Below are 12,264 nucleotides of genomic sequence, written 5' to 3' on the forward strand. Positions count from 1 at the left end.
GAGTAGTTTCCTAAAAAGTTGACTCTATATTATATAAACTATGAGTACCCTCTGTGGAATAAAGTTTTTGGCAATAGACTTTAGAGGAATTTTCTTGCATATTGACAAATGAAGGAGGTAATTTAGAAAGTCTTCTCAAATATACTCTGTTTTCTATGTACTCCTATAATATAGCTGAAAATGCAGTAAATATAAAGAGCCTTATAATGAGAGTTTCATGTGCAATTAACTTATTTAGAAGAGAGTATTATGTTATTTTTGGCTTATTTATCCTCAAACATCAAACTTCCTCCAAGATGTTATCATCATATATATGGGCACCATTATATACCTAAATCCTACTTAGTATATTGTAATTGCTCAATTAATTCTTATTCGATTTAATGATGTCTTTGTATAAATCCAAGGGAAAGAAAACATATTCATCTCTTCTATGATGTAAGTGTGGAGAATTTTAACAATAATTTGTAGTACAAAGACATTTTACATTATAAATTTATATCAACCAAACCCTCATGAAATTATGCATATATTTGTCGCAAGGTAAGTTTACCTTTTGACATTAATTGGTAGAATTTTTCTCAAGTCCTCATGAACACACCAAAAATACTAGTACTGTTATGTTTTGTGGTACTACTGTTATTGTATTAATATGAGTTACAATTAATATTTTCAAAGATAGTATTCTTTTTTTCTCATTAAACTTTTTTTTAATGGGTCTCAAATTCTATGACAGATTTTTGGTCAAGTTGTTTTCATTAAAAATTACTGGTTTTAAAAACTAATAATTTAAAACTGCCACACACAAAGCATATGGTCCACAAAACATTCTTTCCTTCTGAAGATTTTACGATACATTGTTATCATTAACAAGTCTTTTACTATTAAACGTAAATGGCCAATTGAAACAAATAGTTCTGAGACAGTTCTTTCACCATTGATTAAGACTGGGGTGGCAGGTATTGGGGATGATATTCATTTAGCCTTCTGAGCATTCTGGGGAGACTTGGTGACCTTGCCAGCTCCAGCTGCCTTCTTGTCCACTGCTTTGATGACACCCAGAGCAACCATCTGTCTCATGTCATGCACAGCAAATGGCCCAGGGGAGAAGAGCCAGAGAAACTCTCTACACACATGGGCTTGCCAGGAACCATATCAACGATGGCAGCATCACTAGATTTCAAGAATTTAGGGCTGTCTTCCAGCTTTTCCCCAGAATGATGATCAATCTTCTTCAGCTCAGCAAACTTGCAAGCAATGTGAGCTGTTTGACAATCCCGCACAGGTGCATATCCAGCACTGATTTGGCCTGGATGGTCCAAAATAATCACCTAAGCTGTGAAGCCAGCTGCTTCCATTGGTGGGTCATTTTTGGTGTCAACAGCCACATTGCCATGAAAAGCATCTTTGACAGACATATTCTTGACATTGAAGCCCACATTGTCCCCAGGGAGGGCTTCACTCAATGTTTCATGGTGCATTTCTACAGACTTCACTTCAATTGTTACATTTACTGGAGCAAAGGTGACCACCATACCAGGTTTGAGAACATCAGTCTTTACTTGACCCACAGGGACAGTACCAATACCACCAATTTTATAGACATCCTAAAGGGACAAACACAAATGTTTGTCAGTTGTGTGATTTGGTGACAGGATGCAATCCAAAGCTTCAGGCAGGGTGGTTTCATTGGTATTGCCATCCTTATGGGTGACTTTCCATCCCTTGAACCATGGCATGTTAGCACTTAGCTCCAGCATGTTGTCACCATCCCAGCCAGAAATGGGTACTAAGGCCATTGTATCAGGGTTGTAGCCAATTTTCTTAATGTAGATGCTGACTTCCTTAATTTCCCTGTATTTCTTCTGGCTGTAGGGTGGCTCAATAGAATTCATTTTGTTAACTCCAATGATTAGTTGTTTCACCCCAGAGTGTAAGCCAGAGGGCATGCTCATGGGTCTGCCTCTTGGAGATACCGGTTTCAAATTTATCAACACCAGCAGCAAAAATCAGGACAGAACAGTCAGCCTGGGATGTGCCTGTAATCATGTTTTTGATGAAATCTCTGTGTCCTGGGGCATCAGTGATGGTAACATAGTACTTGCTGGTCTCAAATTTCCACAGGGAGATATCAATGGTGATACCACACTCACGTTCAGCTGTCAGTTTGTCCAAGACCCAGGCATACTTGAAGGAGCTCTTTCCCATCTTGGCAACCTCCGTCTTTAACTTTTCAATTGTTCTCTTGTCAATGCCACCACATTTGTAGATCTGATGGCCAGTCGTGGTAGACTTCCTTGAATTAATATGCCCAATGACAACATGTTGATGTGGGTCTCTTCCTTTCCCATTTTTGCTTAGGTTTAATGGTGGTTTTCATGACACCTGTGTCCTGGCAGCAAACCCATTGCAAAAAAGCCTAAGGTACTATTCTTTTTTAAAAAACTCAGAATTTATTTATCTTTTTCTTTAGAGAGAACTATAGTTATCTTCTATGATAAAAACAGCAATATACAGACGTTTTTAAAAGTTAGGGAAATATTTTTTCTCTCTTGTATAGCATTTTGGGGAACTCAGGGAGAAGCTTTCTTCAGAGTGGATCAAATCTTGATCTGCAGTTTGTCATTCATGTTGATGTATGGCAAAACCAATACAATATTGTAAAGTAAGTAACCTCTAATTAAAATAAATAAATTTATATTTTAAAAAATTTGAAGTATAGTTGACTGACAATACTATGTGAGTTTCAAGTGTATAGCAAAGGGATTGATATATATGTATATATATCAGATTATTTTCTATTATGAATAATTACAAGATATTGAATAGTTCCCTGTGTTATAGAGTAAAACTTCTTTGTTTGTCTATTTTAGGTATAGTAGTTTGTATCTTTTCCTCCTTTACCCCTAATTCATCGCTACCCTCTCCCTTTCCACTTTGGTAACCATAAATTTGTTTTCTTTGTCTATGAGTATGCTTCTGTTTTATATATAGACTCCTTTGTATTACTTTTTAGATTCCACAAATAAATGATATAATATTTGTCTTTCTCTGGTATATCCGTATTGCTACAAATGGCAATATTTCTTTTTTTAATAAGTGGATAATATTCCATTCCATATATATAGTACATTTTCTTTATTCATTCATCTGCTGATGGGCACATGGGTTGTTTCCATATCTTGACTATTGTAAACAGCACTACAATGAACATTGAGATACATATCTCTTTTAAAATTAGAGTTTTCATCTTTTCTGGATATATGCCCAGGGGTGGAAATGCTGGCTCATATGATAGCTTTATTTTTAGTTTTTTTTTAAGGAACTTCCACACTGTTCTCCATAGTGGCTGCATAAATTTATTTTCCTACCAACAGGGTAGGAGGTTTCTCTTTTTCTCACATTCTCTCCCTCATTTATGATATGTACAGTTTTTGATAATACCCATTCTGACTGGTGGGAGGCAATACCTCATGGTTTTGATTTGCATTGGAAAAGAGATGAGATGGCTGGATGGCATCACTGACTTAATGGACATGAGTCTGAGTGAACTCCGGGAGTTGGTAATGGACAGGGAGGCCTGGCGTGCTGCAATTCATGGGGTCGCAAAGAGTCAGACATGACTGAGTGACTGAATTGAACTGAATACTTGTGATGTTGAGCATCTTTTCACATGCTTGTTGACCATTTGTATGTCTTCTTCAAAGAGATGTCTATTTAGGTCTTATACCTATCTTTTATTTATTTTTAAAATATTGAATTGTATGAGATATTTGTATATTTTGGATATTAACCTCTCGTTGGTAATATCATTTACAAGTATTTTCTCCCATTCCATAAGTTGATAGTTTATTTTGCTGATGGTTTCCTTTGCAGTGCAAAAGCTTTTAAGTTTGATTAGGTTCTCTTTTTTTTTTTTTAATTTTTGCTTTTATTTATTTTGCCTTGGGAAACCAATCTGAGAATACATTCAAGAATGCTTTGCCTGTGTTCTCTTCTAGGAATTTTATGATGTCATCACTTACATTTAGGTCTTTAAACCTAAATTTATTTTTTTTTCTTTTTTAAAAAATTCATTTATTTTAATTGGAGGTTAATTACTTTACAATATTGTATTGGTTTTGTATACAGTGTGAAGGAGTGTTTCAGTTTTATTGATTTACATGTAGCTGTCCAGATTTCCTCCAATACCACTTGCTGAAGAGCCTCTCTTTTCTCTATCATATATTCTTGCTTCTTTTGTCATAGATTAATTGACCATAGGTATGTGGCTTTATTTCTGGGCTTTATTCTGTTCTATTGATTTATATATCTGTTTTTGTGTCAAAGCCATTCTGTTTTGATTACTGCTGTTTTGTGGTATTGTCTGAAGTCTTAGAGGATTATGCCTCCAACTGTGCTCTTTTCTTCCATATTGCTTTGGCCATTATGGGTCTTTGTGGTTATATATAAATTTTAGAATTATTCTAGTTCTGTAGATATTACATAAAATCTGTATATTGTATTGGAAATTAAGCTACATATTTCTAATTTCCTTGATTACCACTGGTCAATAAAAATTTTAATGTAATTTAGAAAATATTTTGAACTGAGTAATAATAATAATTAATAATATATGTGAAAAGTTGCAGGATATAGTCAATGCATAGTTGCAATTAAATTTGCTGTAAATAACCTTATACAAAAAAAAAGAGAAACTTAAATTATGTTATCAGCATAAAAAATAGAAAAAAGTAAAAAGATAGTAAAAATTCTCCTCACAAAGAAAACTCTAGACCCATAATGATTTTACTTTCAAGTTCTAGATAACATTCAAAGAAAGTAACTGCAAAGTTAAATTCTTCAGAGATGAGGAATATGCTATAAGTTATTGTACAAGGCTAACATAACCTTCTTTCCAAAATCCAAAAAGGACTTTAAAAGAAATGAAAAATTACTGATTGATAATTATAAAATTAGAATCTATAAATCTATATATATATTTTTCTAGAACTTTATATATATATTTATGTGTATATATATGTGTATATATATATATGGATGGATCTATTATGTCATAATGAATATAAATATACACTGAATTTTATCAAGTTTGATCAAAATCTATTATATTAATGACTTACAGAAATTTGTATGATTATATAAATATATAGAAAAAATTGATAAATTTCAATGTATATTTTTATAAAAACTATTCAAAGAATAATTTGACAAATTGATTAAAAGTATTTACAAAATACCTTAAGAAAATGTCATCCATTCTGGGGAAATCACTGAAAAGTTTCCCTGAGACTGGGACTGGGAAACTTTTAGGAATGCCAATTTAACACCACTTCTATCAATCATTATTTTGGAAGACTTTGGCCAAGTAAAGCAAGAGAAGGAAATGAAGACATAAGGACTAGGAAGGGAGAAGACAGTTATGCTTCCAAATGATTTAATAATATAGGTAGAATCCCCCAAATTTTTTACAGGCAAATTATAGGATTAATATGAAGTTTTACCAGTGTAACTGACTGGATCTTTCCCTAGTTGCTCTTCTCATTAGTAGCATCAGATTTTAGCCATTAGGAATCCAAACTGGTCCCTTAGTCTGTTTATCTCTTAGTCCCTTCAAAAAATCTACTACTCACACAACTTGGGCCAAGCTCTGACTAAAAAAATGGGGGAAAAGAACAGCTCTAATGTTTAGTCTGTCTGTATGACACATTCTAATCCAGTTGCAACCCATCTTTCAATCCCAAGTGGAAGTCCAGGAAGAAACCAAATGCAGTGGTTCTGGCATTTTCAGGAGTTGGTATAAGTTAGGGTTATTATTGTGCATAAAAAGGTACGATCCCACTGAGGAAGCATTAGTTCTTCACTATTCCTCTTTATTACTTTTAGGGAATTTTTTTTTATTGGAGTATAATTGCTTTACAATGTTTGTTAGTTTTTTCTGTACAATGAAGTCAATCAGCCATAGGTATACTATATCTTCTCGCTCTTGGATCTCGCCCCTGCTCCCAAAGCCCGCCTCTCTAGGTCCTCACAGAGCACTGAGCTGAGCTCCCTGTGTTACACAGCAGCTTCCCTCTAGCTATCTATTTTACACAGGATAGTGCATGTATGTCAGTCCTAATCCCCCAGTTTGTCCCACCCTCTCTTTTCCCACCATGTCCACATGTCCATCGTTATCGTCTGCATGTCTATTTCTCCTCCTTGTTAATTTTAGTTATTTCATGTATTACTGCAAGAAACATTTGCTGAGCACCCATCATAGAACCCAGGCTGTCATAGGTGCAGGAGACGCGGTGGTGCACAGACAGACATGGTTCCTGCTCCCTTGTGGTAAGACACTACCAGTGGCCAAAATGGGAGGGATATTTTGAGCTTCAGTAATAATAATGGTAGTTAACCCATTCAGTATGTTTAAATTCATAATATAAGGATAGTAAGAACTAATTCATTATCTAGACAATTAGATAAATGAAAGGAAAGGATAGCATATTTATCTCATCTTTCCCATACATACTTTACCACTAGGTAACCAAATTGTAGATATAGATAATCTTCTTATAAAATTATTCTGGCTAATAAAAAAATAACATTTTACTGTTTTACAGCTTGGTAAATAGATAGATGTAGGTATTGAGCATCATCATTAAGCTGCTTGCATTTAAAAGGAGAGAAAAACAGTTTGTATATCCTGTGGTCACACCACCTCTAGTGTTTGCTTGAATATATGCATCAGGCTGCCAATGTGAAATTTATTCAGGGGACACATGGGCGTGCTGAACTGAATGACGAATATCCAAAATCTAGAAAGCAGGCAGCTCTATGCATGACAAGTCTTAGGTCATAAAGAGATGAACTCTATGAAAAACAAAGTAATTAAAGAGAATCTGAAGTTTAATACCAGAATTGAAATATAACAAGTTATAACAATGGAAGACTATGTTATTAATGCCCAATGATATATATTTGAGCAATATAAGTGTAAAGAAATTGATGGAAGCAATATTATAAAAGCTGATGGTTTTTACTTATGGTGGGTGACAAGGATCTTTGATTAAGAAGGAGATACAGAGAACTTCCAACGTGGCCAGTGAAGTTCTGCTGACTATTCCAGGGCAGGACCTGGCTGGGCATATAAGGCTGTTTATCTTATAATAATTTATTAGGTTATACATAGGTTTGAGTCATATTCTGTATCTGTGCTTTGTTAAGTTGAAACCAAACAAAACCAAAAGATGCAAAATCTAAACCTTCAAGTATAGCAGAAATTACAATATTCATGACAGATTTTGATATATAAATTGCAGCTTTTGTCTACTTCTCAGTGTTCCTAGTAGGTGCACAAGCACTTTAAGATTTAAAATTGAGAAAAAAAGAAAAAGCCTTACTCTTTCTTTCTAATGACAGAACCAATTGAAAGATGAACAAATGGGGAAGAGAGGGAGATGGCGATCACATATTTCTGAATTCCTGATAATCTGGTAGGGGAAACTGCCTCTAGATTGGTAACCAGGTAAATTTATGAATATTCTATCGGTGGTAGTATTCATTACTGGATACTGTGGAGGTATAGTGTCTTTTATGATTTATGAAAAGGAAGAACTGTGAACATAAACATTCACATGACAGGCTTGCTTTGCAAAGAGAAGATGGAAGGATTGATTGAATGTGTGTGTGTGTGTGTTTTTTTTCCCCCAAAGCTGATCATTCAAGGAGGTGTGTGTAAAGGTTTGGAAAAGAAAATTACTTTTGCGGTCATTCCCCATTATAAAAACAGACCCAGAAGAAGGAATGTTCCATGAAAGAATATAGCATTCTTTATACATATAAACTGCAGCTCATTTTACCATCCTATTATCTCTTATTTTTGAAATGTTTATGTTGTTTACAGTTTTTCACCGGAATAAATCACATTTTTAACCATATCCCGTGTGCATATGCATCCTTGGGTGTATCTCTGGTAGATACACTGCTTCATAGAGAAAATTTCATTCCTTTCAGAAACTGTGGTCAATTACAACAAACTATTTCTAATTTATAATCTCATAATATGAAGTACTCCTTTTCCTGTTTGGAACTAGTCTGTTGTTCCACCTCCAGTTCCAACTGTTGCTTCCTGACCTGCATACAGATATCTCAAGAGGCAGGTCAGGTGGTCTGGTATTTCCACCTCTTTAAGATTTTCCCACAGTTTATTGTGATCCACACAGTCAAAGGCTTTGGCATAGTCAATAAAGCAGAAATAGATGTTTTTCTGGAACTCTTTTGCTTTTTCCATGATCCAGTGGATGTTGGCAATTTGATCTCTGGTTCCTCTGCCTTTTCTAAAACCAGCTTGAATATCTGGAAGTTCACGGTCCACGTATTGCTGAAGCCTGGCTTGGAGAATTTCAAGCATTACTTTACTAACATGTGAGATGAGTGCAATTATGTGATAGTTTGAGCATTCTTTGGCATTGACTTTCTTTGGGATTGGAATGAAAACTGACCTTTTCCAGTTCTGTGGCCACTGCTGAGTTTTCCAAATTTGCTGGCATATTGAGTGCAGCACTTTCACAGCATCAGCTTTCAGGATCTGAAATAGCTCAACTGAAATTCCATCACCTCCACTAGCTTTGCTCATAGTGATACTTCCTAAGGCCCACTTGACTTCACATTACAGGACATCTGGCCCTAGGTGAGTGATCACACCATCGTGATTATCTGGGTCATGAAGCTCTTTTTTTGTACAGTTCTTCTGTGTATTCTTGCAACCTCTTCTTAATATCTTCTACTTCTGTTAGGTCCCTACCATTTCTGTCCTTTATTGAGCCTATCTTTGCATAAAATGTTCCCTTGGTATCTCTAATTTCTTAGAAGAGATCTCTAGTCTTTCCCATTCTATTTTTTTCCACTATTTCTTTGCATTGATTATTGAGGAAGGCTTTCTTATCTCTCTGGTTCCAAATAGGAAAAGGAGTATGTCAAGGCTGTATATTGTCACCCTGCTTATTTAACTTATATGCAGAGTACATAATGAGAAACACTGGGTTGGAGGCAGCACAAGCTGGAATCAAGATTGCCAGGAGAAATATCAATAACCTCAGATATGCAGATGACACTACCCTTATGGCAGAAAGTGAAAAAGAACTAAAGAGCTTCTTGATGAAAGTGAAAGGGGAGAGTGAAGAAGTTGGCTTAAAGCTCAACATTGAGAAAACGAAGATCATGGCATCCAGTCCCATCACTTCATGGCAAATAGATGGGGAAACAGTGGAAACAGTGCCAGACTTTATTTTTCTGGGGCTCCAAAATCACTGCAGATGGTGACTGCAGCCATGAAATTAAAAGACTATTACACCTTGGAAGGAAAGTTATGACCATTCTAGACAGCATATTAAAAAGCAGAGACATTACTTTGTCAACAAATGTCCATCTAGTCAAGGCTATGGTTTCTCCAGTGGTCCTGTATGGATGTGAGAGTTGGACTATAAAGAAAGCTGAGGGCCGAAGAATTGATGCTTTTGAACTGTGGTGTTGGAGAAGACTCTTGAGAATCCCTTGGAGTGCAAGGACATCCAACCAGTCCATCCTAAAGGAGATCAGTCCTGGGTGTTCATTGGAAGGACTGATGTTGAAGCTAAAGTTCCAATACCTTGGCCACCTGATGTGAAGAGCTGATTCATTTGAAAAGACCCTGATGCTGGAAAAAATTGAGGGCAGGAGGAGAAGGGGACGATAGAGGATGAGATGGCTGGATGGCATCACAGACTCAATGGACATGAGTTTGTGTGGACTCTGCGAGTTGGTGATGGACGGGGAAGCCTGGCATGCTGTGGTTCATGGGATTGCAAAGAGTCACACATGACTTAGTGACTGAATTGAACTAAACTGAACTGAATATGAAATATTCCATTTCAGATTCAGTCTTGTCTAGCGAGGAACCAAACGTGAAACAATTTCAAAAACATGTTATGGAAGACAAAGTAAAGTGTGTTTGATAGAGATTCAATATTTTTAATAGCTATACTCAAAGGTAGATTAAACAGTCATCACACACACTAAAATGCAGAAACAGGATTAGGTTTCTTGGTTATCACAGTTCACTGCATTCATCTAACTGCCTCATATGTCAGTTCAGTTCCTAGCATGCTTCAGTTGATTAGAGTCCTGCCACAGCATCTCTGATCAGTTTTTATTATCTTTTATGTTCCAACAGCACACAGCACACCCAAACATACTCTAGCATACCTTTCCATTTTCCTTTGTGATTACAAATTTCATTGATAAAAAATGAGTATCAACAAAGGTGTATTCCTTTTTTATCTATTTATCCCATCATCTAACATCCTTGACAGAAAGTTGATCTATAGGAAATAAAAATATGAATAAGTTGTAAAATGATCACAATCGTCGGGGTTCAGTGTTCCTACTGACAATTCTGTGATAATGTCTGACAGCAATGGGCGAATTTTGAGTGACTGTCTCACTTTTATTCATGAATGTTAATCTTTAAAATCTTTATAATGTGTTCTGAATCAGCCTGGAGAATCTTTATGCATTAGTCCTTTCTAGATTGAAGGATCTCAAGAGGACATGGGGAAGTGTGGAGTTTGACTATGATTTTCAGATTACTGTACATTGACTGTGGGTGAGATGAATAAGCTCCAAGGTCTCAGTTAACTTTAAAGTACTTCAGTGTTCCTTTAAAGAAGAAATGCTGCCAGGTCCAGATGGATTTCCTTGAGTCATTTAGAACTAGTGTGCTAACTGCTAAGTCACTTCAGTCGTGTCCGACTCTGTGCGACCTCATAGACAGCAGCCCACCAGTGTGGGATAACATCAATTTACTATGAAAGACATGTAGAGTTCAGACTGCACATCTGACCCTAATTACAAAAGATTTGTACCAAAAAAAAAATTTGTATTTTCAAATATGTATTTTAGTTGTCTGTTCCTGAGGTAATCTAACTCATATTGAACATATTTTATTCATGGGTAAGAATGTCAAGTCCATTATAAATTTCCTGGCAAGGTAGTTACTGGAGAATAGCTCTCTAGCTGCCTCCTGCAACTCACTTTTCAATTGTCTTAGAACAATTGTGTTCTGGCCCTGGACAGTTTTGTCCTCAGATCTGTTTCTCACACTTGCCTTATTTGTCTACCTAATGTAAGATTTATGTCAAAGGATCTATTGATTCTTGCAAGCTGTGTTTCTCTGGCTCTTGTTTGATTTTTTTTTTTTTTTTAACTGGAGTATGCCCTTGGAAGTCTCTAGTGGGAGATTAGAAACCTCCAGCACAGTAGATGGCAGGGCATGTCTTTCTCTAACTCTTTGTCTAAGGCTACACTTCCTGAAGTGACTGACCAGCATGCTCAAATTTGAGCTTCTGCCATGCTCTTTGGATTCTTGTAATTCTTTACCTGTAGCAAATGGGCTTTGCCCATAACACCAGGGAGCCGCAATGACGTGTATTGTTCTACAAGCCCCTTTGTGAAAATATATAAGCAATATAGCTGATGGGAATTAAGTGCCTATGTCTGGGAGATTATTTATATTTGGTTATTCATTCATTCAATAAAAAAGTCAGTGAGCACATGGCATGAACCAGACAATGTCTATGTGTTGAAATTACCACACTGAATAAACCCCAACACATTTGTCTTTTAAATTTTGCTCTGTTTTGGAAGAAGGCAGGGAACTAAGCAACTAACTAACTGATTACATAAGTAAATAGTCTATAATTTAATAGAAAGTACTCGATTTATGGAGAAAAAAATCAATGAGACAAAGGGTACAAACAATATTATGGGAATTTCCATTTTAAATAGGTTAGGTGGAGGAAGTCTTTGTGAGATGATGATGTTAGAAAATTATTTACAAGGAGTGAGGAGTGAACCATATACATGCTTGGTGCCTCATACACAGGGGACCTGGAGTGGGACAGGACTGGGCCTAAGTGACAGCAGTGTGAAGCAAGTGTGGCTGCTGGGGACCCTGTAAGCATGGAGTGGTAGAAAGTAAGGTCAGGGTTGTGAGTGGGGACTGAGGATGTAGAGCCTTTTAGGACGTTTTATGGACTTAAGCTTTTACTCTGAGTGAGTTGAGAAACCATTGGAAGAGTGATGTGGTGTATTTTGCATTTTCAGAGCATCTTCTGTGTACTGTGTTGAAGGTAGACAAATACTGTGAGAAGCTTTGCTGAAAATGGGGATGGAGAATAAATTATAACCAGAAAAAATGTGAGGTCAAGAAATGTGTTATTCATGCTTTTAGGTTGGGAGTGA

At 36.1% G+C, this 12,264-nt stretch overlaps 1 pseudogene; it reads right to left on the minus strand.

Annotated features, from left to right (window-relative positions):
- Positions 1–967: 967 nt before the first annotated feature.
- Positions 968–2,351, minus strand: LOC138429388 (elongation factor 1-alpha 1 pseudogene; annotated as a pseudogene).
- Between the last annotated feature and the right edge of the window lie 9,913 nt (positions 2,352–12,264).

The sequence above is a fragment of the Ovis canadensis genome, chromosome 1 (assembly GCF_042477335.2).
Source record: "Ovis canadensis isolate MfBH-ARS-UI-01 breed Bighorn chromosome 1, ARS-UI_OviCan_v2, whole genome shotgun sequence".
NCBI lineage: Eukaryota > Metazoa > Chordata > Mammalia > Artiodactyla > Bovidae > Ovis > Ovis canadensis.